The following is a 26,927-nucleotide window of genomic DNA, read 5'->3' as shown; positions in this document are numbered from 1 at the left end:
TGAAGCAGACTGCCAGAGCCCAATTAAACTTGCAGGAAGACTTCCGATCACCCAAACATTTTCCCTTCTGCACCTTCTGCCACACAGAAGACGATTCCTTCAATTTTTCATTTCAAAGCACTTTGAAAACATCACGGGCATCATTTACACAACAGCAGTCTCACTGCACAGCACTCTGCTCCACACATTTGAGGAGCAGTTGCCAAAACAGGATCTGCAAAGGAGTGTTAATTTTAAACCATCAAAGCTCTGAGATTTTCAAATCCACATCCTCTGTTAGTTCAATCAGTTTAACCCCTATGAACCAAATGACCACTTGCATGGCCTTGCTTATCAAATTCTTTTTGAAAGCCATTACTTGCCATGATGCTACAGATGCATTCTAAAAGTTCATGTTCAAGAGTCTGTATGAATCTGTATTATGCACGAGCATAAGGTTACGTTGATACAATTTAATTGATGTTTACTGCACCTGAACAACTATCAAACTACATGCTTATCAGAAGGAAGAAGAGTCAGACCAGTCTTCCCCCGCCCTCGGGCTGACTAATTACTGATGAATTTTTTATATGGGGGTATACTCCCAATTCTCCACACAACATAAAAAAACAGCACAGGAATTCTTAGCCTTCACGTGGTTTCCTTCAGAAAGGATTTAATTATGATCCCCTTTCTTGACTTTCTAAAGTGTTCCACCCACCAACCACAGACTGATGAATCCAATTCATCGCCATTCACCGAAACATTAACTTGGTGATAAACCATAGGTCTCATAGAACAATGACTTTGTTCCTTAATTCCCTATGTTAATCCCTGCTTTGTCTGGCATCTCAACTGAGGGCTAAAAGCTGGAACTGTGGCTTCATCTTTTGTAGTGCAGAACTCTGCACCCAACTCAGAGCTCTATCAGTGGTGCTGTTAGGCTGTAGCATTTTGTAAAACCAGTATTTCAAGTGATTAACCTGTTCACTTGCAAAAGTGTTTTACTCAAGCAGCAGAATTTGAAACAATGACAACAATCTCAACGACTGTGACACATTATTTTCTCCATATTTCCGAGGGAATTGGCTCCCAGATCTAAAAGTCAGCTAAGTAGTTAATGTGCACTTCAGTATTTACCTGGATGGATACACCAACTTTTCCAACATGCGACATAGTAAGGATTATCCTTTGAGGGAAATTGGAACAGCTTTTATCTGCACATAAGAGAGCAGCTATATTTCTCCTGTTTGTAACATGCAACAATCCAGATTTTAGCCAGCAGACCCCACAGATAGAAGCAAAGAATCAGAACACATCCAGCTGTTCCCGTTTAGATGGGATTCATTTACTCCCGGTCAGTGTTGACAAGTGTCAGCAAGTTTCTCTGAATCATACAGTTTACATTCTTAGAGTGATAATGGATTGCCATCGGTTTCTCATGCCATACTTTGCCCAACATCATAAAGAATCGTCTTCTCCATCTTCTGTTATCTTTTACTTAGTACCAAGAAACAAACAAAAAAAAACCCACCCACCTGCTTGGAAACACTACTTCTTAATTTCATGTGTTTCTTCATATTTTGAGAACTCATTATGAAGCAATTTCACAAGTTTTAGCATTTCACTGTTAGAGTCATGCTGTCAATGTAATTTATCAGTATACCTATAATGGCATATCAATATTTTATTTTAAAGAAAAGACAACACTAATCAATTTGGTCAGATTAATTTCTGTTACAGCAGCTCTTGGTTTAAAACCAAGGACATAAGCATTTCAGCACGTGATTTGACTTAATTTAAAACAATGCAATAGAAGGGAGAAAAGAGAACTCCGTAAAGCTGAAAAAGATTACAGTAGTAGTTGATCTAAGCTTTGATAGTGCTTGGATTTATAAGAAGAAAATTCACACGCTGCTTTTACCTCAAGTCATTAATTCGGTTTTCAAAATGCTGTCAAACCAGGGTATCCCATTATTTTCTTGTAGGAAATAGGGAACAATATCTGCTTCCCTCACACTGAGCCACATCACTGTTCATTACCTTTCTGTAGATTAATAGAGAGTCTAACAAAGAAACAGCAGCAAAAAGCACAGCGTAATTACACTACACCAAAGCAGGTTTAAATAGCTCATTGTCTGTGTACTTTCTAAGGCAAAATTTGAAATAGCGTGTTTGGTTCTTTTATAGAACCAAAAAAAAAAAAAAAAAAACAGAAAAAAAGAGACCACAAAGAATATTGCTAAGTAAAGAAATAACTGAGATTTGTAAAATTTAAATAAGGTCATCATAGATTAGAATGTTTCCTTGAACTTAAGGGGTACATTAGCAACACAATGAATAACCACTCAATTGTGGTTTATTCTGAAAGCAAAGCTGAGTTAAGCAACCCATCAAAACCCATAAAGAAACATAAAATAACAAGAGATGGCGTGAGCAAGATCCTCATGACAGAAACAACATCACTTGAAATGCCTGGCAGTAAAAAGCTTGCAATGCCAAGGAGGTGGGTTCAAGTTATCAGCTGTTAGAATCTGTTCTTTCCAAGAACATTCAGCTCCTTTCTGCAAGGGAATTCCTCAAACAAATATCAAAACTATCTTGGTAAAGACTAGATTTAGACTTTGCAAGATGTTGCCTTGCAGTAAGAAAAGCTGTCTTCTTTTATAACTTTGCCTTTTCATTGCCTTGTTAACAATGGAAAATGGATTTCCGGTCTTTCTGTAATGCACCTGAGAACTCATTTCTAGAAGGGCAGCTGTAAATGAGGGAAATCTGTTAAACTAGCATTCCTACAAACAGAATCCAATCTAGAGTCATTTTCCAAGCTGCGGTCAATATGTTCCTAAATTGGTTTATTAAGTTTACATTTCTTTTTGGAATAACTTACCAGCAAATAACATACAGAAAGAAAATGTTTACTTCATAAAGCCTCCAGAAATCAATGCTTTCGATTTTGAATCCGATGTTGTTACAGCCAAAAGGTCCATTATCCAGCACAAGAGTTTCAGGACTCTGTTTTTGCTCGGACATATATAAGTTGAGAAAACAACGTTCTCCACCTCCAAACCATCCTGGATATCTAAATATAAGCCTTATTTCTCATCACCCAACATTTGGAATTAATCAATACCGCTATGCATTACTGCAGTTTCAACAAACACTGAATATGCCAGACACCTTCTATTAGAAAGCACTGTATGTAAGAACAGCATTGAAGTAGCAAAACTCAGGAGGCTTCCATCAGGATTCAGGCACTCATCTCAATCTTCCTGACCTCTTGCCTTCCTCGAGCAGGCAGTGAAAACAAGGCATCCTCAGACAGTTCAGCCTCTATCAGAATCAAACCTCTTGGCCACTGCTCCTCGTCACAGATGATAAGAACAGGGAAGGTGATACAGACATGAAATGTAAATAAGGCAGATGCTGCAGACTTATTAAGAAATGATTAAAAAACAGCTTTCGTTAGCTGTGCTGTTTCACTTCTCCTTATTCCATCTAGACTTAACTATGGAATCCAAGAAACATTTGAAAAACATGAATGTGGACATTGAGTTCATTCATGACATTCCTCTTAACCAAGAGCAGCATCGCTTCCCCAAAACAAAAAGACCAGGTTATCATTTATAAATTACAATACACAAGAAAACCATGTAATTTTTCCACTCAAAATCAACTGATTTTGCTTCAACAGCTGCAGATAAAGACACTGTCTGAATCTAAATCTGCAAACACGCATTGGGGAAGATGTTCTAAGAACAGGCATGCTTTCAACTCATGTAAGCAAACATGCCTGGCTGGGGAAGTCAATCAAATTTAAAATCTGGTGCTGTGGGAACACTGCATTTGTGCACAATGTACTGTACACATCCATAGAATGTGTAAAGTGAGACAGATTGCCTAAGTCACACATAACCGGGATGTTTTCATTCTTATCATTTCTCAAATTCGTTTAACAGCGTTCGACTCTGTGAGAAATGTGTTTCTGGATGTTACCCTGTAACATGTTCTTTGGGAGCCTGTTCCAAATCAAGATCAAAAGACACGGGATTAAGAAGTATTAAAAGTAAATTACCTAAGCTCAACTCTTCCTAGAGGTTTATTTACAGAGCAATACGTTCTCCATTACATCTAAAACCTTCACACTTCATCGATACTACAATAAAGAGCAGATTACTACAGCCCAGAGGTGCACTCTTACAGAAAAGGGTCTCACGAAGCTCAGCAGAGGGAACACTCCAGCACAAGCAGATCAACCACTGTTCTCCCCTCCATTACTATAAACTTCTGCTTGTTTTCTTCAACACAAATAGCATAAGTAGCAAGAAAAACGGGCAAAAAAGTTAAACACACTTATGAAGAGCTGACATTATCAGCCATTTATCCCACCCACTGATATTATGGTATATTAAGAATACAATACAAGAAAGGCATCTAATACTCCAAAAGAATAAGATCTATTTTCCATCGTGTTTCAACAGATAAATGAACTTAAGGTTTCACATTTCCTTTCCTCATAACTTTGTAACATAGCAAAGAGAAAAGAGGATTTGCCTTCCTTGTGGCTCTTCCAGAACAGGACTCTTGGACTTAGAAAACCCAAAATTATTTGCTGTACAGAAGCAGACTCGTTAAGTCATTTTGCAACCAGTCCCTCTAGAGACGTTTGCACGTGAATCTAAAGCTTTACCTGATGAAGACATAAGCATAGAAGAGAGTCTACTGGAAAAAGTCTACTGCAAACAAGACTGTCAATTTTCAAACAAGGCACATTTCAAGGTTTTTTTTTTTTTTTTTTTTTTTTTTTGTGCATAAGGAGCTGCTTGCATTGTGTTCTCTATAAAAAGGAAAAATAAAATTAACAGACAAAATAGCAAGAAACTTGATGGTAAGTGGGATCTGAGAAAGGCAATTCTCTGAAGAGGACTATCCAGAAAAGTCATAAATGAGTGTTTTGAATCCCTGTGAAAAGGTTAGCATGCCATCACAGTGAAACAATCACAAAGACATAGTTTAAGTTGTCAGATAATACAATGGCACAGAAAGAAATGAACATTTTGTAGGAAAAGATAATAAGTATCTGAAAGATGATTATGCTGCAGAGTATAGTGAAAACCAGATCTAGCATCAGTTTCTTTACCACAGGTTTTCCAACTGATACTGCTATCTTTCTGCAAGGACAGCTCTATGAATATTTCAGAAGGAAAGGGCAAAGAGTTGACTGAAGTCTGTCTAAGCTGGTTTATTATTTCTGCTCTGAAAGACAAGTCTTTTGAAAGTACTTGAGAGCTTCAGAACGAGTTATTTTGATGTAACTAAGGCGTTAAAATGCTGTCATTAACTTAAAAATTGCTTCACTAGTTTGACTCCTACTTACAAATATAAAATCATGTCCTGCCTTAATCAACAGAAATACATATCACAAATATCAATTCACTGTGAATTATTTTAAGTCATATAGATTCATGAAATCTTTTGCTAAGCGAAACCATGATCACAGCAACAATAAAATCAAAATAAAAGAATTAGATAGCATTTACGTTCAGGCTGAGATCCTTTAGCTGCTTACTAATAAACAAATTAAGGAAGTCAAGAGAAGAGGTCATACTTTCACATGACCTTAGAAGGTCACGTAGCACATACTTTATACAAATATCATGTGAAGTGGAGCCAACGTAGCACGTTACTTTTTCTGAAGACTATTTTTTATACGGTAAATTTATATTTAAGTCCTCCTACCCGCAAATTTGTGCTAGTTGTTTTCACTTATGTGAAAGGGATGCTTTCTTAAAAAAAAAAAAAAAAAAAAAAAAAAGAAAAACAAAAACAAAGCACACCAACCCCCTCAGCTGTCATAGGTACTTCATTTCTTCCCCCAGCTCTCCCAGCTAACATTACATTCCTCCACATATGCCTCCAACAGTGTTAGGCATAGGAGTGTGCATACAGACTTCTGGGTGCACCACCAACAGAATGATTTTAGGCTTAAAACAGGCTAATTGGCTTTCCAAGTCTGGCTGATGCATCCAGAGAACAAACCAAGATGGAGGTACTTCTAATTATGCTCAACCTCTGAGGATGAGCCCAGTTAAAAAAGCAACATCCATCACACTCACTTTGCCACAAACTTCACAGCTGAAGAAATCTGCTGTGATGAGGCACAGCATGCTGTAAGCCACGCACAAAATCAGAACTTACACGACCACCACAGCACAGCTCTTGTTGATGAAGCGTCTCCTACTACCTAATGAGCGGAGGTTCACTTCACAAGGAGCATTAAACTCGCCAAAGTTTCAGTTTCTACGCAGTGCTGAAGCTGGATGGAGGGCTGCCACCTCGGTGACACCCTGAAGGTACGCCTGAAGGCGTATTCCCTGTTTTAAGGAATCGTCCCCTCTGAGAACACCGCGGTCTGTTAGGGAGCCACTTACAGCAGCAAACCGAAGCATCAGCACTGGAGCTTCACCAATTTTGCCCCATTTTAGAACAGCACTACAATAAAAATAAAAATCTTACGAGATAACTTCCCTCCAGCACATCCTCTTCAGCGACTGACACTCCAAAAAGTGACCTTAGTGGCTGAAGGCAGGTCCCCGGCGCCCAGCTACACACCCTACACGGCCGGGAGCCGCCTCACGACGGGCCCGGCCCGGCGGCTCCGCACCCGCGGGGCTCGGCGAAGGGCAAAGCCCCGAGGCGGCCGCCTGCTCCGAGGCGGTCCCGTCCCCCGAGGGGAGCGAAGGACGGGGCAGCACCGTGGAGATTTTCTCCTCGCCCTCCTCCCGGGCGCGGGAAAGAAGGACGAAGAGGCGATGCCCTCACGGGGCCAGGCACCAGAAAAAGCCCCGTCCGCTTCCGCGAGGCACGGGGTACCTTCCCGGCCAGGCCCGCAGGCGGCGAGCCGCTCCGGCGCGGCGACCCGCAGAACGCGGCCGTGGCCTCGCGTCCTACCTGAGGGCTGCGCGACGGGCGGCGGGGCCCCGGCGGGCATGGCGGCGGCGGGGAAGAGGCGCGGGGACGCGGCCGGTTACCTGAGGCCTCCCGCGGCAGCCGCCATCGAGGGGGAACCCATGTCACGGCGACAGGAACCGCGTCGCGGCGGCCCGGCCCCCTCCCGGCGGCCACCGCCTCCCGCCCCGCCGCCACCGCCCACTTGGCCCCGCTCCTCCCGTCAGCCTCCGCGCTGCCACCGCCCTTGGAACCGGCGTCACTCCCAGCAACGGCCGCGAGATCGCGAAGAAATAAATAAGCGAGGAACGCTGCCGCGGGAATGGCTGCCCCGCTACAGGAAGCGGCCGCCATCTTGAGTGATGGCAAACTGCCTCGCTCGCTGTAGGTCGGCCATCTTGGACGAGGGGTGAGGCGGCTGGCAGGAAGGTGAGGCTACGGCTGCCATGTTGAGTGAGGGCAGCCCGACAGGACCTCGGTGGTGCCGCCTTATGAGGTGGTTTGACTTCTAATTCTTGAGGGCTAGGGTAACGCTTTTTTGCATAGGAAATTGTTTATCGTAAGATTTTGCTCCTTTGAAGTTTACGGGGAAGCAGTCTGATCCTGTATTTATGATCCCATAATCCTGTTTTCAAATCCGTCTCTGGAACAGACGGGGCGATCACCGTTCCACCTTTCACGTCTCTGTGTGACCAGAGGGTAAACGTCTTGAACTTCAGAGTCTGCAAGCCACCTGATCCCGGGGGAGTCCCCAGGGCCTGTCTGCGTCCAGCTGAAACCTCAGTTCTTAAGCGTCGGGATCTGCCAGAGTTCCCTCCTTCAAAGAGTAGGTTGGTAGAAATTTGTTTCTGGAAAATGAGATTTTTAAGTGCATACATCTGGTGGCAAGGATACGTGCAACATCAGCCAAATCGTGCTGTAGCTGAACTGGCTTTCTCAAGCTTGTGTTTTCATGGTTTTGTTAGCTTGTGGGTTGTGCAAGCTCTGTAGAAAGTAGTAGAAACACGATAAATAAAGCATGCAGGGAAATACTGTGTTCTTTATACTCAAGTAGACAGTGGTTTGACCTCATAGATGAAAGAACACTTACAGCAAAAACACTCAGTGAAATCACAAGAAATAATACATTCATGCTTCTATTCCTCAAGTGTGTTATTGTTGTTTTCTATGACCTGTTTACATGGTATTGGTAAAAAGCATTAGAACTGCAAACACATCAAGTATTTAAAAGTGAATAATATTGCTTTAAATAAAGTGCTATGCCTGCTACATTTACTGAACACTGCAGTGGTTAAAGCATACTAACAGATTATGATATTTAAATAGTGTATAAATATAACTTGTTCCTATGGAGGTTTGAGCATGTATTTAGGCAGTTTTCCTGAGGGAGGCGTAAAAAGGGGTTATACATAGGATGTTTCATGTTTGAGATAGGTTTGTGAATAAAAATGCCTTGAATACTCCAAAGAGTAATTATAATTAATATGCTAATTTAATAAGTCACATGAGTCCTCTAAGAAGTATGGGAGAACTATATCGTTAATATGCTACTTCAGTTGCATTAGGAATCCTGGTACAATAGCTGAAAACAATCATAGGTGACTGTTAAAAGAGGCTGCGTGACTTCTATTTTGCCACCTGGTGGCTGTTTTTTCAGCTTTTTTTCAGCTTAGCATCCGAAGCGGTGTAAAATCTGTACTGACCTGGCAGGACAGAAAAAGCAGCAAGGGAGCTGGGAAGTAATCAGTGTAGCAGTCAAAGAACTTTGACCTTCAGCCAATATATAGCACCGTGGTATACAATTGTAAGGGTGGAGAGAAGAATCTGTACAAGAAGAATGCTTGTTAAGCACCAGATAAACTAGGTCAGTTCTTCCCACATCGGGCAGCAGGCTTTAAGTTGCAAGGGCCCAAAGTATATTTCAGTTTTCCATACCAGTTGTGTTTGGTTAATGGCCATTGGCTGTGAGCGTTCACCACCTTTACAGCAACATTGTAAATAACATAATTAGAGGAGTTAATTTTATAATTATCTTCTACAACTGGTGTGAATGAGTATACTAGATAAACACTGTGCCCTGTGAAAACCTGAACAGCAACCTGAGCCCCACCACCCTAAAACAAATGTAAAACCCTTTTGTGGAAAAATCCAAACCCACAAGCCTAATTGCATGACAGGAAGAGAGCTAGAAAGATTGGCAGTGTCAGTAAATGAGGTCCTAGAATAGAAGGAAAATGGTTAAGTAAAATTCCCAGATGATTTGAGGAAGTGAATCATATCCTAAGCTACAAGGAAAGGCAGAAAATCTGTCCAAATGGTCTTTGCCAGTTTGACCAGAGGGAAGCTTCCTTCTGTTTCTTGGTGGTATTCAGTAGTTCCTAGGATCAGAAGCTTTAATGGGTGTGCAGTTTTGCTTCTGTACAATTCATTTAAGTTGAACCCAGGATCAGATGAGAGGTAAGTGTTCCACATGAAAAAGTGAAGGTGATCTTTACTTAGGCATAGAGTGAATGATTGGCAAGGTGTGTGGGATTTTTTTAGTCACTCCTGCGTAAGCTTTGCCGATTGAGGGAGATTACATTTACTGACGAAGGCAGACTGACTCTTTATAATAGCATTAGCCATGTTAAGTGTTTGCTATGAAGTGAAATCCATTAATTACAACACTAATTTCAAGGTCATGTTTTCCATGTAAGAAAGTTTCCTCTACAGAACTGTATGGATTATGGACACTATGCTATTTGAATGTTAGTCTTGAGTGATGTTCTATAAATCTTCAAATATTTTAAAGAATTGGGGTTTTTTTAGTCTTATCTTTAGTCTTTCATATAATTTTTTTTTTCAGCATAGAAAGGAAACGTAATCTTGAGATGTTCGTCTCAATGTGAAGCTTCTTTTACATAGTGCAATGGAAGGTTTAAGTCAGGTGGGACTAACCTTGTAAACTCCAAGGTCTGGTCTTAGCAGCAGGAGCAAAGCAGCTTGATCCTGTGCTGCTGCTGAATCCTAAACTGTCAGCAGAGGGCGCAGCACTACTACAAGTCTTAGATGGAAAAGGGAGTCTGGGTACGCCAAGGTGATTCAGGAAGACTCTCCCAGAAACCATTATGTTCAACAGACTGCTTCGGGAATTGAGGATAACAGGGAGGACTTATGATCTGCAGGCACATTCTTCATAAAACTCGGTTGTTAGCAATTCTGAAGAAAATTGAGTGTTTGTTGGGAAATCATGTAGCTTTCTATTTTTCATTTTGGAGTTTAGTATGTAATTCCTAACTGTCTTTTGGCTTTAGTATACGCTATACCACTTTTGCATAGTATAGTGTAGAGTATCTTCTGAAAGATGTTGCTTTGCTAGCAGTGTTGTTTTGGTTTTTTTTTTTTTTTGGTTTTTTTGTTTTTTAATAACTTAGTGTTATTTTCTTATTTGCAAAATATGTACAGTACAACATGGCTCCTGGCAGTGAAAACTTTTTCTGATTTCACTGCCTAGTGTATGGGGAAGCGGCTTGCTCTAATCAAAGACTTATTCAAGTCTTTAAACTTCAGACAGCATGCTTCCTTCTTTGCTGAGGCTGGCAGTGCTGTAGATCAGAAAGCAGACGTTCTGTTTCCTGAGAAAATTTGGTGCTTGATTTTTTTCTTTTTTTTTTTTTTTTATTCACAATTAAATCAGACACTTGAAGATTTGAGGTTATCTACAGAATTAATTTAAAATGTTATTCACCTGCAGGAATGATTTCATTTCACTAATGTCTTTCATCTGTGCTATTGTTAGTATAATGCTAAATAATTTAATATTTTTCCTGTGGAAATGATTTTAAAAAGTAGAAAATCAAGCAGATTGAAAACAGGAAATGAAGGCATTGCATTTTGTCCTCACAGAATGTTTTGATTTTTTTTTTTCCATCCCGATTTGAAACTGAATAGGCTGTGAAATGCTTTTAATTCAGCAAAGCTGCATTTATAGCTGAAATAACCACTGCTACTACATTATCAAGAAGAAAGACCTTGTCTGATTGAATTCACCAATCAGCCTTGAAAGCTTTACGTGAAAATTGTTTGTGGCTGTGGTTTCATAAGGTGGATATTATCAAAGCTGTCTGAGTGAATAATGAGTCTTTTCCTCTGGCTTCTGTGTAGGCAAGAGTTAGTGACAGAAAAACTGTCACTGTTAGCTAACTTAAACAAAGCTGTGTATGAGGATGCACTAAGCAGCTGTTACTGAAGTGCGCTGCTGATCTGTCCTTCAGCATCAAAAGGTGGTGAAACAGACCTGTGTGCAGTTGTTGCTTTTTACCTTACACAGTGGTTGGTGCCCTGAGATCCATCCAGAATCAGTGCGAATTTCCTGGCTCTTCCACATGACAGTGCAAGCCTCTTCTCTGTATTCAGGAAGCCAGTAGTACTTCTTGGTCCCAGGGCATCTCTCAACTACAATGGGGATCCCCTTGTGAAGAGCCCAGCAGCTGTACCCTATTTGTCTGTGAGCTGGCTGTGCAGCAAGGAATTTGAGGATCCATGTGCCCTGCACTTCAGACAGTGTCTCAATTCTTGCTCTGTGTTGTCTTGCCTCTCTTGTAACGGTGAAAGGAATTTGCTGAGCCTGGCCTCTCCATGCTGGGAGTTAGCTATTACGACTACTCCTGTGTGGCAATCCCTGTTTCTTCCGGGGCTGTAATATTTCTCAAATCTCTTTAGAGATTTCTGAGGGACTCTTCAGAATGTTTTGAATGCCTGCATCTTCTGTATCACTGCTAATTCTGTTAGCATTGACCTGTGGGCAAGTAAAACAGTTAGGCACTCATTTAGTTTGTTTTAGGTATTCCACAGGTGCCTTGGGTTTTCCCAGATCTGCGAGGGACTGCCTCCATTTGTTCTAGATTTAATGGCATAAAATACAGAGCATATCACTGTTGCTTTACATGCAATGCACAAAGACTCTGTAGTGCGTGTTTGTTACTATTTCATACAAATCACACAAATCTCCCTAGCTATCTTTATTGGAGTCATAGTTACAAAAGCTAGACGGCATTGCTACATTAGCAGCCCGATCTCTTGTGGCTCACAAGCCATTAAAAATCCCAAAATTGTCTTTAAACAATTCCAACTGTGTTAAATACAAGGAAACCTATGTACAGAAAGGGGGGGTGGAAGAAGAAATGGCAGTTATATCAGGTGGGCCTTAGAAATCTCCCATATCTAAAGGGCCTGCAGGTTCTTTGATTTTTATCTCAGGCTTCTTTGAGCAACGATAGCATTGAGGACACTACTGGTTTTGGGAAGTATGGGGTTTTGTGTTGTTTTTTTGTGTGTGTTTTGTTTGTTTTTGTCTCTCAAGGAGCTCAATTCTAGGTCTCAATCATGTTTTCAGCTGTTTTGGAGCCTTTAGTGAACTCTGAGAATCACGTTCTCTCCACATGAATGCTATCCAGTGGATTAACCAGCTCATGAATGTCAAACCAGCCTCATTCTTCCTGCCATGGTTTACACTACATCCTCAAAGTAGCAGAAATTAATGGTACTAGTGAGGTCATACTATGCACCTGGTCTCTACCTAATTATGTATGTAATTCATTAGCAGTAAGCAAGCAAAACATATTTTTATGCATTTCAGTTTCAGTTCATTAAGGTTTCTGAAGAGAGGCAGTAGGAAAAAAAACATTCTCAGAAGAGAATTCAAAATTATTCACTTAACAGCAGTACTTTGTCTTTAAGAGGCCTGGCTTGTGAATTTTGTACAATTTAAGTTGAAAAAAATGCTAAAATGATTGGAGATCAGTACTCTGTTTTAGTGATTCAATTTACTTATTGGATAAAAGCGAGTTGATTTCCATAGCCACCCTCTTTCCTTGTGTGCTAGCATCTCTCTGATGACAGGAGTGAAGGGTCATCAAATTCCCTCACAGATAAGCTGATAGAAAATTCTAAGCTACAAATTACCAAGCCTGTGTTTGTGATGAGCACTGTTACAGTGCTCTCTTGCACACTGAGCTGTTTGGAGTAGTGCAACTCATGCCTATAATCTCTTAACATCTATTTTCAGACCTCTTCATTTCCAAAGGCATTTTACCTTTCCTTAAATATTTAGGAATATTGAAATATACCTCTGCAGCTGCTTTTAAAAAATATATTGCCGTTCCTGTACTTAATAAGACCACCTGTAATATCTTTCCGTAATTGCAGAAGGTCTTTTCAGATGCATATCAATTCAGTTAGTGAAATTCAGATGCTTTGGAGAAGTTTTCTCCATGAACCAATGTTGTGTCCCTGGAAGTCCATCGTGTCCATTAGTGTAAGTAGAAACAGGATTACATTCCAGCTATTAAAATGGAAGTGACCAAGTTTTCTCTGGGTTAATCAGAACTGCTAACTCAAAAATTCAGTTTCCATGGAAGAAGAGCAGGTCCTCCAAATATTTGTCAAAATCTTTCTCACTGTCACACTCAAGTCTGATGTTTGTTTCCAGTATCACATATGTTAACTCTATCCTTGTACCTTTATGCAGTGGGTTTGCTTTTTTGATTGCTGTTCACTGAGTTGCAACACATCTGGAAGGTTGGCACGTAGCAGGGGCAGATCTCATAATAACAGGATTGTTTGCTGGGAATTTCATACATAGAAATACATGAGATTTGTGAAAGGTGATCCTAACTGTCAGAATTTTTGTCATAGGGAAATAATGAATAGCAAGACAAAACCTAAAAGAATATGCCATGTTCCAATCAGCCAGTCTGCTTTTGAATGCTAACAAGAGTTTGTCTGCCCCAGTTTTGTTGGAGTACTGCAAATAAGGGCCTTAGGCTGCACCAGCAGTTATAGTGAGACTTGCTCTGCAAGGCTGAGACCCTAGCATGTGTCTTTGGGGTGTGTCATGGTAGTTTGGGATGTTTTTAGTTGATTTTATTGCTCCTCTATGGAGGCAGAAGTGGTTCCTGTGTCTCAATGACTCCAATGCAGAATGTGTTTGCGAAAAGCCCTCTTTGCTGGTGACTTAAAATAATGTGCCATGGCAGGGAAGAGCCAAGTGTTGCAGTCTTCCAGCTTGTTCTAGATCAAGTGGCCTTAAGTAGTGAGAGTCAGGCAGCTCCTCAAATTGCTTACAAGATTCACCCAGAGGGGAATGTTGATCTCTATGATGTCCCATCATTTTTTCACAAACAGAAAAAAAGTGAAATTGAATTCTACATATCTATGGCAAGAAAAGGGCACAAACAAGCTCAATAGTGGGAGCAGACTGTGGGAAGTTACAGGCAGAAGAGTGCACTGAGAACTGGTGTGTGAAGGGAACAGCACGGTGACAAAGGCAAGCACAAAAACAGCTGGGAGATGAGAAGCCCAGCCCCTGCAGCCTTCAATATCCAGCATGACAGGGAGACCTCTTGAGAGTGGCTGGACCAGCTCTTGCTGCAAGAAAAGCTGTGAAAGATGAGAATAAGTGCCTGAGTCATCTTAACATTCACCAGGCTCTTATGTAGGAACTTTCTCTTAAATTATGATAACTGCATTTCGGCCCTGGGAAAAGGGTGCTTTCTCAGAGCTAGCTCCTTGGTTCTAGTAAACAAATACAATCCCAGCAGGCTTAAATGGTGTCACTGATGTGCTCTGGAGGCATCCTTGCCAGAATGTGCTTCCCCTCGTCTCTGCACCACCACTCAATCTAAGTGCAGCCTACGTTATTTCAAGGGAGATGTATGTGCATCTTAGAGCAATGAGCTACAGCCACCCCTTCTCTAATGCTATTGTAGCCAAGAGATTTGAGTTACTGGTGAATTTGGCTCATGGTTTTCATTTTGTAAGCAATGAACTAAAAATATTTTAACAAGCGTAATAATTCTATAAATTTATATGGTCTATCCTTTGTTGGAAAGAGGCTAGATTCCCACTGTAGCCGAAAGAGAGCTATTTTCAGAGTAGTAGACTGGGCTCTGTGCCTTCATCTGGCCTAACTGGGATCTGACGTATCCAATGTAGATGTTGAGGAATTCTCATGCCTCTGTTCTTCTGCATATCCAGTGCTACTGAGTTGGAAATGTGGCTTCAAACAGCATGAAGAGCCAAAATTTGTCTTCCTAATGCACGCTGATTGTGAAATATTCCAAAGGAGCAATTTTGTCTCAATTTTCTTGTGTTTATGGAACTGTTTATAACGTAGGCCACAGGGTATTTGTTGTCTACTTGGTCAGATGTAAGTCAGCAGTTCAGTGGATTTACATGAAAGACTGATGGCGACACACAATCAGTTTGCATGCAAATGGCATTGATCCAGTTGCCCAGTTGAGGAATGTTACATGATCAGTGCAGATATAATTATATCCAAATTTGGCTACAATCCATATTTTATCCATATTTATCCATATTCTGCTGCAGAGGGGCTTGTCTCCTTTGCCAAGAAATCCCCTGGGCAAGAGCATATCTCAGTGTCTCACTGTTTATTCCATATTGGGTGGAATTTCCAATAAAAACTCCTCTGTGGAGAAGCCAAGATGCATGACCCTTGTTAGTAATGCAGCTATCTCCAAAAGTCAAACTTCTGTCTTCTCAGCAGTCTAGCTCACTTACGAAATGTTGTATCTTGTGAGATCATTTGCACTTCTTTGAGCAACTAGTTCCTCATGTGGTGGAGCAGAAAGGAGTTTCAGGGGTACAGCAGAGCTCTTCTGCCAGTCAGATGCTGCCTTTGCTTGTTTGAAGAGGTGGTAGGATGCAAACCAGCTTTTGTTCAAAAATAACATAGACATTTCAGCATGTGACTGCTCCCCCTCTAGCACGTCCTCTTGTACCTTCTGGGATCATTTAATCTGAGCTGTGCTGATGTGGCTCAATTGCTATCAGATGTCCTTACGTGGGGTCGCTGTAGGGATGAGGAACATGTAAACTGAACCTGCTGGGGTAGCTGTTACAAACTGACTTGTTAACCTCTTGTCTGTAGCCAGCCACTCTAAGGTGGATGGGGCGTCTGCTTCCTGGCTGCAAAGTTACGAGTCTTCTGATCTTTTTTCCTCTATATAAACATCGTCAGATGCGGTCTGACAGCACGTTACACCGAGATTTTTCCACTCTGCAGTTCTACGCCATGAAGATTCTTAAATTACCCTACAGGCTGTGCATTAGAGAGATCCATGTTACTCGCACATCTCTGGCTTTGGCTGACTATTTATATAGCTGGGCCACTTCTCTGGAGAGCCTCTCAATCTGATAGAGATGAGGGCAGACAGAACTACACCTTTGTGCTACCTGGAAAGCCCAGGACACTAACCCTCTGTTAAGTCTGACAAGGAGTCACTGTATTCTTAGGTTTGCTTTAAGGCTGTTTTGCTTTTACAGAGCTGGACCAGTTTCTCCTGAGTCAGATTCTGTTATGTGCAAGCTATTGTGGTGCCTTCAATTCAGTTAAGAGTGGATCAGATAGTTTTTTTTCTCCCTTCACAATTACCACCTTATTGTTGCCCTGTTATTGTGCATTATGCCAGCATTACACAGCCACAAGCGTGCCTCAGGGCCCCATGCAGTATATGTGGTAAGGTTTTCACTTCTGATTGTGTAGACAGAGCAGCATTACAAATTTACATCTGCAGTTTCTTGGCACTCATTCTGCCTATGGAAAAGCTTCATGTGTGGAAAGTGTTGGGCCCTTGGGACAGGCTGGACCTTTTCCTACACAGGGACCGATGCAAGGAGGCAGATGGCAGTAGGTCAGAGCTGTGTTGGACCTCAGTGTAGCGTAGGCCCAAAGTAAGGCTCCACTGCAGCCTCCAAGTTTTCCTTGAGAGTCATAGGCAGTGATTCTGGTAGTGAATGTGAATCCCATGAAGAACAGAATATGATCTCTGCAGCTGTAGCAGATACTGCTGATGTATGGGAAATGGACAGCATATATGTGAGCTTTTGAGTACTTGTTTTGTTCCCATCATTCTTTCTAGATGATTGAATACCTTGATTTTGAATCCAACCATTTCATGTCCCAGAAATCAAACATCACCACCACCACGTGGCCTCCTCCAGTGCACAACGGTGCTGTTCCTGTTTCCCATTGCACTGGTATCACTCAAGTATGAAGAAACAGAACCGCTGTTTTGCCAAGACTGTTAGAAGGGAGGGATCTCCTGAAGGACTGTGTGGACTAAATTGCTCTTTTGGCAAAATGGAGAAACAGTAGTGAAAGCTGAAGCATTTGCATCCTGCATGCATTTACACTTTTCTCGTAAAGGGAAAAAAAAAAAAAAAGTAATAATAATGTGATGCCTGTTCTGTGGTGATTAATATTTTTGTCTGCATGAAGATTGCTTTCTCTGAGGCTTTTGGTATATGGTCTCATAAAGTTAATGGGCTGCCCTTGTATAAAACTCCTTCACAGGATAATCCTGAAGCCTTGCTCAGTCTTTAGCTAGGCAGAGCAGACGAGGAATTTGAAGAGCGTAAGGACACGTCGGGACTCCTGAGTTTGCCTGAGACTGCATATAAAAAATAATATTGTCTTAGAAAACAAAAAGCATGTGTCCTGCATCTGCTGAGCAAGGGCTTTCATGCCCATGGTTTTTCCCTGGCTGCTGGCAGATTCACAGAATTGAATGTATTCTGACTGAGGCTGAATAAGCAGCTGGAGGGCTGTTATCTCTGTGTAGCGGCACGGGCCTGTTCCCTTTTCTGTTTTCAGGCAGTCTGCCCGTTCTCTCTCCTTTGTAGAGGCTGCAGCTTTATGGGAGGGTGAGCATGTTCACATACATCATAGCGTTGGTGCTAGCTGAGGCTGAGCCAAGCAAATTATTTCTGTCTCATTCCCACAGATGGAGGAGGGCACTCAATACCTTGAGTTCATACCTTTTGATAAAGCACTCCAAAACACGTGTCCATCAGACTTAGAGATTGGTGCAGCCAGCGATCACTCAACCATCTCTGGCATTCAGACATTTTGCAGTGATAGAAGTCAAACTACGTATAAAACTGCTGATCCCAAACTGTTCAGGTCAGATTTGTCCACTACTGTAACTTCCTTGACATCAGTAAAGCACCAGGAAGGTTGAATCCAGATCTCTACATTCTTTTTTCTTCTTGTTTAGGAATACGAGACCACCCAGAAATGAGGGCTGAATACCACGACGTCAACATTCCCTGTGCTGCTTGCAACCCATCAGCCAAAGGCTTCTGAATAGCTCCCTTTCTGAGAAGGTGCTGCTGCTGAAAACTCAAAAATGACTGGGATAAAAAATTTCCCTGTTCAATCAGAGCAAAAATCTGCCCTCTTGAAATACAATTCTGCTTTATCTGATTTTACTTTCGATGGAAGGAGAGGCACGCAGTTTTTTCTTATTGTGACCTATTTTTGGCAATCCAGGAAGGATCTTGTTGAAAGCCTCTGAAAGTTCTGGTAACCATTAATTACTTTGGATCTAGCTAGTAGGAAACTCTGCTTTAAGCAATATGGAAAGTTACGAAAACAAAAAAGGGTTACATGTTTATAGAGCACTTTTCACATTATTTAGCATTCCCAGTTGTTGGAGTGTATTGTGCTTCCTATTCCTACATGTAGAAGATGCTTGCATTACTCATGGGATGTTGAAGAGGGATGTAGTGCAGATGCTGCCCCAAGCACCTCCACCACTATAGCTTTTTATTTAGAGCTCTTACTAAGCCTGGCAGGACAGGTGAACCCCTCTGGAAGCAGAATTGCAAATGTCTTCTTTATGGTGTGAGTGATGCAAACCCCTCTGCCTTCAGCACTGAAAGCCTTTGTTGTTGTTCTCTCTCTCAGGGTGGTAGTTTCCTTCTTAACAGATGCTGAAGAAGTCTTGTATCTGTCTTATGTTGCTTTCTTATCTTTTTTTTTTTAGACCTCAAACACAGGATATGTGTGCTTGTGAACGGAGATCAGGCAGGTATCTACACTTGGGTGTTTGGTAGAAGGCAAACATCCTCAGGGGCCCTTTGTACACACTAGAGCTAAATCCTCTGGAAGACCATTCAGGGCATTGCAATAATCACTGATAAATCATCCTCTGGAGGAGTGCCTCTCTTTCCACTGCCTGTATAGGAAATCCACAGAGACCAGACCCACTGCAGCTGAAGTTAGACGCTGCAGAAGGTGGCGTGAATGCCCCCGTAGTTTCAGCTACTACTCACCCATTAAAAGGCTTCCAGTTTTCCCACTAATGTAGCCAGTCAGCTGGCCTAAGCAAAAAAGCAGCCTGTGGAAAACTGTGTATTAAGCATCAGTCTTTATTGCACCAAATAGCTCTTTTAAATCCTCACCCTGGGAAGCTGTTGACACATGTTTGAATCACTCGACTACCTTCTCCCAATAAATGTATGTGTAATTGTGTTTGTGTATACTAGTTACATGTTGCTGTGGAAGTTTTGGCATGCTGATATGTATCTGCATGCCAACCATCACAACCCATGGCTTCGTGGCCGTATAAGGAAGTTCACCTGTGAAGGTGTTCAGAATTTTCCTTTGGAGCTGCTTGAGTTCTTAACCAAGTGGAGCTCCTACGTGCTGGAAGTGGGTGACAGTCTCTGGAAGTAAGAACTGCGGCCTCATATTTGAAACCTAGCTGACAACACCCTGAAAGCCATGAAGGACATTTCTTCCTGTTGTGCCCTCCCTAGAACAGCATGTTCCTTGTGAATCAGTATGCTCTTAGAGGCCAAATCTTTTTCCTCCCTTCCAGCACTGCAGGTAAAATAAGATAGCTAGGCAGCTTGAACATAGAGGAAGCCAAAAGCATGGAAACAGCCTGAGGTGGAAGTCCATTTGGTTAGGTGCCATGGCTGTATAGACTCAGTGTCTAAAATCCCTTGCAAAGAGAGAATGACATAGAATCATTGACTGCAGTTACCCGTGGGGTTTCCTGAAGGCCAGATGTTGGAATGCCTGAAAGAACATATTTGAGCATAATTAGAGGCTTTTTGAAATTAAGATAAAACTTGATCTACAAAGTCTGTACACTTGGGTTTCGTGTTGCACTACACCCCCTGGAATAGGCCTTTATCTCACATTCACATCAGGATGTTAGGCAATATGCCACCACCTACAATGTACTTGAGATATGGTGACTGTTAATTCTCAAAGTGTGGATTGAAGCAACATGCTAAAACAATTTAGAAAATTTCCCGTCTGATATTTGGTTATTAGGCTGAAAAGAGCTGTGTACCTTCAGGAAGGAACATGGTGAAAGTGTAGGGAAAGCTAAATAGTACTGTAAAGGTAGCTTAGAGTCTTCTGTTTGCTCACTCACCTATTGAAAGATGGAAGAATGGCAGTACACTAGTTGGGCAGAGTTTTCTTTGCATGAAGTATATTGCCATTCATGAGCAGTACCAGAATATGTCAACTTAGGGTTTTGGAAAAGACCAAGCATCTCATAGCCCCCAACACCTGTTGTCCTATTACAACAATAAATATATAAAATTCAAGAGTACCAAATAGGTTTTAAACCAACTCTACTTAAAAGGAATTGAAAGCAAAATCTGTTTGCCAGAAGTTGTGCTATAACTCTGTGATAGCATCGTCATTCCAGTTAATGTAGCCAAATGATTGTGAACTGTTTGAACTACCAGCTGTATCAAGAGGAATACTCACTGTCTTCCTGTGATGGTCTGTGATCCCTGGTCTGTTTGTGTTGAATTTGTGTGACAGTCTATGACCTGACCGTGGACACGGGTCGTGATGTGGCTGAAAGCTAACAGAGGATGGATATTTGAATGTAGAAGGAAATTTCTGGCATTCTGTCACCTACCTGAATTGACTGCTGAATGCTTCAAGTGTGCATTAGTTATTTCTTCTGCAAGTGAACCTGGGCTGTGCTCTACTTAGAGACACTTGGGTTGATTTTTACTAGAAACGTTCAGACTTTGGTCAGTCCTATGCAAGTTCTGCCTAAAACAGCCTGATGAGAGGACTATTAACCCAGCTGATATTGTTTCAAGACAGTCTTAAACAATCTCTTCTGTTTTACAAGACATATAAATGCTTTACAGGACACATAAATTCCTAACAGATGCTGCTGCACACCTACTTTACACAGGCAGCTCCTGATTGCCTCCCAGTCTCGATTTGGTGATTGGGATTAAGTGAGCAGTTGTGCAGCACTGGCACTGCAAACACTGTCCACCAGCAGCAGAGATTTAGGACTGAACCCCTGAAGAATGTCTGTAGATGACTATCTGTTCTCTTTACTGACAGAGATGTAATTCCATGCATTACAGGATCAGGGAAAGCAGGAGAGAGATGGACACTTTGGTCTGTAAATGCATCAGCTCTTCATCCTGGAAAGTGAAGTTTTTCTTCTTACTGGCTTCCTTTCCACACAAGCCAGTATGAGCCATGCAGCTTTCAGAGGATACCCTTAGAGGTAAAAACATTGCTCTTGTCAGTTGCTAAACTTTGGAGCTGTTCATTTCTGCCCCTTCCTCCCACCCCAGACAGTGAAATGACTGCTGGCACTATCCAGTAATTAATGTGCTGACATTTTAATATGCACAGGTATGATCTTCCAACTGGTACCATCACACTGTAAGAATTGATTTCTAAAAAATACAACATACAAAATACAGAATACAATCTCTTCTGCTCTCCAATATGCAGCATGAGATAATGTGTCATGTTCCCTAGCTACCAGTGACAGTAGGAAGGTAATCAATACATAAAAGCAAAATTACAACTGATTCCCTTCACTGAAAAGCATCATCTTTTAGCCTGCATTATCACAGCTTCAGCTGTGCAATGCATTAAAATGATTATGCACTTCTCTTTGCACATGCTAATTAGAATCCTGTTATCTTTTCTGAGAGCACCGTTTGAAGAAGACAGGTTAATTGTGGAATCCTATACAAGTTTATTCTTTAGTAGGTGCTCAGTTGCCATAAATCAGTGTACTACCACCAGAACCAGTAAGAGAAATACCTGCTTGCATCACAGGATGTGATGCTGTGTTTTGTGTAGGGAAAAATGTCTGCACATCATTTTTTGAGCTGAAGGTTCAGCGAACAACTGCCTGCTAAGAAACCTGATCTTCATCATGTTGCAGTCTCTCTTCTGCATTATTTAAATGGCAGGCAAAAGCACTGTGAGGCAGTGCAGACTGCAAAGAATAGTATAATGCCACTCAATCTTTACCATTAAAAAAAAAAACCCAAGTTTTGGAAAGATTTTGCATTATGGATAACCCATCTCATCTCAGAAGTTATGTATGGCATTATTCACCTTACTGTTGTGTATCTGGCACAAAAGAGTGTGTCTGCCTGATGGGTGAAGAGAGGACCTGGGAGCAATACTTCCCTGTTGTAGCCAGAAATCAAAGCAATGTAACATTAGGTATGTACAGATCCACGTATTTCAAGTTACAGCATTGATCTCTGAGGAAGTCTGTTAAGTCTCCGTGCCGAGAGAATGACAGCAGTAGTACTAGAGATGGCAAGGAGCATTCAGGAATTAATGTGAATTGTCAAGTCTGTCAGCTCTTTGAAGTTCTTCAGTCAGTGTTGCTAAATACACTGGTGTCTGTAAAGGATGCATAAAGCTGTGCAGTAAGGATCTGCAGTCCTATGCTATGGCTGTGAGGTTTCCAGCAATGGTTCTCACGGAGAGGAACTGCCACCTCTGAGAAAAGGCAGTGAAAATGATGGGGAATGGATGTGGAAGCTGTGTTCTACATCCATTCAGTAATCCAGAGTTTCTCCCAGCTTTGCCCCTCAGGGTCTGTATTTTAGTTGTTGAAGCTCTTTGTGTCTTTCTTATAAAGCTGGAGCATGAAAGGAATTATGTTGTTGTTGATGTGGCCCTTCTACTTTTAAATTCAAACATTTTGTTTTCCTCAGGAGATTGTAACTAATCTTCTACTTACCAAAGAATGTTTCTTCTACCAATAACCATATTCTATCCTTAGTTCTGGTCTGACTCTTTTCTAGAAAGTGATTATTTTTCCCATTAAACAAAATTTCTGAGAGAGCAGCCAAGAAAGAATCCTCTTTGCCTCTCCAGTATCGCAGAGCTAGAACAGCTATTGTAGCTTGTTATACATAACAGTATTGTCAGCACTGGCTTTTTTTCCTTACACAAGGGCTTTTGGGGCCAGACAAAGCACATCTCAAAAACTTCTGGTATCTCCATCAGCACTTGGTGGCAGCCTGCTCCACTGCACGGAGCTTTGGCTCTGCTCAGTTGGAGCTACACCAGCCCACAGCCTCTGGAGCACCAAGGGAGAATCTCTTTGCTGTTAACATCAGATTGTTTAGTACTAAAATCCTCCTCTTTGCTCTTCTGCTTCTGTGATGTTTTTTCTAAATTTATCTGGCTTTTGTTCATATCTTTCTGAGTCATGAGGAAGCCCTGTTCTGCAAGTCACGTATCAACACAGCTCTGTTTCACCATCTCTTCAGAGGGCCAAGGCTGACTTGTGCATCTCCTTCAGCTGGCTGCATAGAGAGCTGCTGAAAGACACATCCTTCTCAGTGTTTTTCACAAAATGGCCCATCTTGCATCACAGCCCTGGTCTAGGAAGGCAGCAGTGTGGAAACTGAAGCTTTAAAACCTGAACAGGATGAGAAATGGAGCATGCTGAAGCTGACGAGATGATTTGGAGCCAGTCTCTATTCTTAGAAGAATGGTGAATGTCATCATTTAAAAATAAGATACACTGCAGTGCTAGCAGAGTTGTATTTGTGGTATTCCTGTGAGTAAATCCCTCAGCACAAGTTGACTTGGCTTCAAGATCAGAAACACTCTACCAAAATAAGGCCCAATTGTGATTTATACACAGTGCAGATCTGAATGGGAGAGAAGTGCCCATGGCATTTGTTGCAACAGGTACTCAGAGCTCATGCTTGGAGTTTACTCAGTATTACAGATCAAGGAGAGAGCTTTTCAAGGGTCTCTGTAAGGGTTAGCCAATGCAAATGGTGACATTGGTATATGTACACCCCTTCTGGAAATTCGCCCAGACACTTTGCTGCTGTTCTGCTGTCTGGCAGGGACTCAATGCTGCCTTTACACGAGGTGGGTGCTCTGCCAAGTCTCCGAATCTTGTGCAGAGGCCTTTCTAACATACCCATGCCTTAAGATATCAAATGGGTGTGAACTTATGTAGCAGTGGAGGCTTGGGGCTCACACTCAACCTATACCAGAACTCTTTGGGACATAGAATCATCATAGAAAGTCATGGGTTGGAAGGGACATTAAAACCTACCCAGTTCCAACCCCCCTGCCATGGGCTGGCTGGGGTCACAGAGCACGGATCCTGCCAAGACTCCTGACACAGAGGGGGTCTCAGGGAAGGCAAGGTGAATGTATGTATTTGCAGCATTGCCACCCTCACTCCTCTGAAGGAAAGATGAAGTCTGAGACTATAGTGGGGCTATTGGAGACACTTGCTAATGTAAAATCTTGTCTTAAGTTCATCATGGTTACTGGGAAATTCCTGCTGGCTCAGAACCAAGTCAGTGTTCCTTTTTGATGCCGTACAGATTTCTGCCTGTTGTATTTCTGTCTGTTCTTCTTATTTCTGGTTTGTATTTACATTATTTAATACTGTTTGAATCTTGTATTCTTTAGAGTTCTTAACATACCTCTTTTTAGGATCGTGTGTAACAACAAAGGGCCAATATCAGGCTGCCTGTGAGCAAGGATGGCCACAGATCCAAATTCTTGGCGAACATCTGATTCCTTATCATTTTATTGGGGAAAAAAAATGCAGCTGGTGGTAGTCAAATGTTGCTCATCTGCTACTTCAATGCTCTTTGGATATTGAGGTCTCTCTCAGAAATCTAGCTTATTTCTTATAGTCACAGCTTGATGGAGGGCATAATCTTTTCCTTGGATGATTCTAGTTTTCCCAAAAGCTTTAACTTGAAGAAGCTGAGACCTTGAAGCTTCCTCTTGCACTTAATGATTTTAACGTGAGCTTCATCTAGGATCACATCAACAAGTGAAACACTGGATCCCATAATACCACCTTTCTGGAGCTGATGTTGTGGTTTTGCTCACCACATATCCACGAATCTTGTCTGCAGTTATGCTGCAGAGAGAGGCTTTTATGCCATCAAAAGTCATCAGCTGTCTGAGTCTCATGTCCTGTCCTGTTCTGAGACATGCCTGTTAACTCCTGCAGTTTACACTGCCCAGTGATGTCAGTGAGTGTTTTGCATGAGTAAGCAAGTTATTCTTTCCTCTAAAATAGTTGTTTCATTATTCTATATAGACTGTTTAAATTTTGAAGGAGTTTTACACAACCTGCTACCAAAGAAACACTTCTAATTCCAAACTGCCACACTACAGCTTTATTAGAGGAAGAATTAGCTATGTCTGAAAAACACTCAGAAGGCAAAAGAAGTAAATTGGGCGTGTAACAAGTATTAACAATTGTTATAAAAGACCAAATAAAACCGCAGTGAAGATTTTACATTTTATTGTTATTAAAAGTTCATTATGAAATTGGCACAACACATAAAAATAGATCTGTGGTGAACGGTACACATTACATTATTGCCACGTCATTTCGTGCACATCCTCACTTTTTAAAATCAGAAGATAATGAACATAAAACATTTCATCAGCCAACTGCGAAGCCAGTGTTTCTGCAGCTGGGAGAGACCGTGCTTTCTATTGATTCTACTCGAGCAAATAACGCAGACAGAAATAGTCCTCTATTGATGCTTAAATTCAGGAAAAGGAAAGAACAGATTGTTAGAGTATTCCCCAGCTGAGAGGGCTGGAATTACCCCTTTTCTTACAGACATATTCTCATGGAAGTCAAAAGGCGTTTTGCCATGAACATTAAAGGCAGCAGGATTTAGCTATTTGTTGACAGACAGATGGAAAGGCCTAGCAACAGAAGCTAAGGAAGTCCCACGGCAAAGCATGAGTTTATTATTTTGATCTTGCACATGCTGCTGAATCTCCTTGTTATAGTAATTGTGCATATTTGTAACAGCAGTGATTGCTGGGAGGAGCTGGGAGGGTGTATCAAAGCCAGATAAAGCGTCAGTAGCTCATTTTTTTCTCCCCATTTGGGTTGGCCTTCATTTTAACCCCACGCACCATACAGCAACTTTTACCTGTACGTTTTCTGATCCATGTGAGAAAATCAGAACAAAGCCTAGAATGACTGACCACAGATTTCAGCACTACACTACATAGTCCTAGACTTTGGTGGACTTATAAAAAGCTTTTCTTTGAAACTTCTGCGCTTGTCATGGTGAGCATTTAGGTCTGCCCTCAGCTTGACTCTGCCTGCTCACACTGTCATCTCCATTCTAGGGTGCTGGAAGGCTGCTCAGAGCCTCCACTAGTGGCTCTGCAGAACTGGGCTCTTGGTGGCCTCTGAAATGCCCACTACCTCTCTCTAAACTCATGTTCCATTAGGACTACAGTACATCATGCTACAACACCACCAGCAGCAAGCTTGGAAGTGCTGTGGCTACTCTGTTCTCATTTCCTCCATAGTGAATGTTTTTAAATCCAGAAGATAAAATCTCAGTGCTGCTCTCTCACATGAAAATCTCAGGGTTTCAGTCTCAGCCTCACTTCAGGACAGTGACAAGGGTGGAAAGCTGGCACAGCATTATGGTGAATCAGGCTCTCTCTTTGGTTTTCAGGCTGTTTACTCAAAACAGCCCTTGAGAAAGATGCTGTGCCTCAAGCAGATGTTACATTCAACCGGTTTAGCAATATTACGCCTATTTTTTCTCAAGCTAGTCAAGGAGGGGAGGGAGAATATAATATATGTTAGTGCAAGTTCACAGAGACAACACATGAATATTTAGGACAAAATGTTCTTTCAAGGTGGGGCAACCATTTCTAGTTGTGCCACGAAAAGAAGGTGTTTTGTAACATTTTTACAACTTGACTGTGAAAAAGCATTTATGTGAAATATGTTTAGACAGACTGCCTCACATCACCCAGCGTATTTGAAGGCTCTTTCTGAGTAGTCAATAAACTCATATTTCTTAAGGAAATGGGAGGAGAGGAGAGGAGAGGAGAGGAGAGGAGAGGAGAGGAGAGGAGA

The 26,927-nt window shown here is 41.7% G+C and overlaps 1 protein-coding gene and 1 long non-coding RNA gene across 8 annotated transcripts in view; one reads left to right on the top strand and one right to left on the bottom strand.

The window, feature by feature from the left end:
• The window catches only part of AFTPH (aftiphilin), a 42,867-nt gene extending 35,780 nt beyond the window's left edge, over window positions 1-7,087 (bottom strand). For all 3 annotated transcript variants that reach the window (XM_042882794.1, XM_042882797.1, XM_042882806.1), the window contains exon 1: window positions 7,011-7,087. The gene's annotated coding sequence lies outside the window, so the exon portion shown is untranslated. The remainder of the gene's footprint in view (window positions 1-7,010) is intronic.
• Window positions 7,088-7,157: 70 nt separating this feature from the next.
• Window positions 7,158-26,927, top strand: part of LOC122182783 — a 23,981-nt gene continuing 4,211 nt past the window's right edge. The window contains exons 1-4 of one of the 5 annotated variants that reach the window (XR_006180000.1): window positions 7,158-7,356; window positions 7,580-7,757; window positions 17,988-18,096; window positions 18,759-19,259. This is a non-coding gene — a long non-coding RNA (uncharacterized LOC122182783). Of the gene's footprint in view, window positions 7,758-17,987; window positions 18,097-18,758; window positions 19,260-21,132; window positions 21,279-26,927 lie in introns of those variants that run through there. The other 4 variants (XR_006180001.1, XR_006179997.1, XR_006179996.1 and 1 more) reach the window with 4 other exon arrangements.

The sequence above is a fragment of the Lagopus leucura genome, unplaced genomic scaffold, assembly GCF_019238085.1.
Source record: "Lagopus leucura isolate 7727_CA_CO unplaced genomic scaffold, USGS_WTPT01 Super-Scaffold_73, whole genome shotgun sequence".
In the NCBI taxonomy this organism is placed as follows: Eukaryota; Metazoa; Chordata; class Aves; order Galliformes; family Phasianidae; genus Lagopus; species Lagopus leucura.
This window is presented reverse-complemented; position numbering and strand designations above follow the sequence as displayed.